Genomic DNA, 1,074 nt, shown 5'->3' on the forward strand with positions numbered 1-1,074 from the left:
TGGAGTCGGAAGTTCAGTTTTGTTACCCAAAAACCTTGTTTTTGGGGTGTTTCTCGATAACAGATAAAGATTTTTGAAAACGTGAAGATAGTACTTCTAGATAAATGCCTGGAGAATATACAGTTGAAATATTAGCAAATTTCTTCGGTTAATTATTATTCAGATATCGCCTCATACCGGATATTACATGTGTATTTAACGTGTATAAGTAGGGTAATTTTGAACCTTTGTATCTCTGGAACGGACACAGATATCCAGAAAATTTTGAAGGTTGTTAGAGATCTAGATCTTACGAATATATCCTAAACAAAATTCAGCCATTTGCTGTCCTTAGCCGTCTTGTAATCCGCGGATCGGCTTTGGTGGCCAAAAACCATGTGTTTGAAGTGTTTCTCGATAACGGACAAAGATTTTTGCAAATGGGAAGAAGGCAGATCTAGATAAACGCCTGGAGAATATACCTGACATCTGAGCAATTTGCTGCAGCTAGTTGTTTACATATCCGCTGCTGGCAGGAAAAGAAACCCGGTGAAAAATGCTTTTTTTTTGGTAGTTTCAGAAACTGTCCATGACCTAAATGGTACCTCCATATGACCCTTACGGAGCACCTGTAGACCACATCAAATGCTAAAAGAACCAACCAATTTGCTCCATTTGCCTAAGCTAGAAGAATTGAGTAATACACAAACCTTTATCCTGGTACTGCAGGCAACGGCCTTGCCGCAGTGGATACACCGGTTCCCGTCAGATCACCGAAGTTAAACGCTGTCGGGCGTGGACGGCATTTGGGTGGGTGACCATCTGGGCCGCCATGTGCTGTTGCCATTTTTCGGGGTGCACTCAGCCTCGTGATGCTAATTAAGGACCTACTCGACCGAATAGCAGCGGCTCCGGTCAAAGAAAACCATCATAACGACCGGGAGAGCGGTGTGCTGACCACATGCCCCTCCTATCCGCATCCTCAGCTGAGGGTGATACGGCGGTCGCAAGGTCCCGATGGGCCACTTGTGGCCTGAAGACGGAGTGCTTTATCCTGGTACTGTAGAATAGTTACAGAAAGACAATCCTTCTGTT

The 1,074-nt window shown here is 44.4% G+C and overlaps 1 pseudogene; it reads left to right on the forward strand.

Annotated features, from left to right (window-relative positions):
* Positions 1-707: 707 nt before the first annotated feature.
* Positions 708-825, forward strand: LOC124778494 (annotated as a pseudogene).
* Positions 826-1,074: the final 249 nt, after the last annotated feature.

The sequence above is a fragment of the Schistocerca piceifrons genome, chromosome 2, assembly GCF_021461385.2.
Source record: "Schistocerca piceifrons isolate TAMUIC-IGC-003096 chromosome 2, iqSchPice1.1, whole genome shotgun sequence".
Classification (NCBI taxonomy): Eukaryota; Metazoa; Arthropoda; class Insecta; order Orthoptera; family Acrididae; genus Schistocerca; species Schistocerca piceifrons.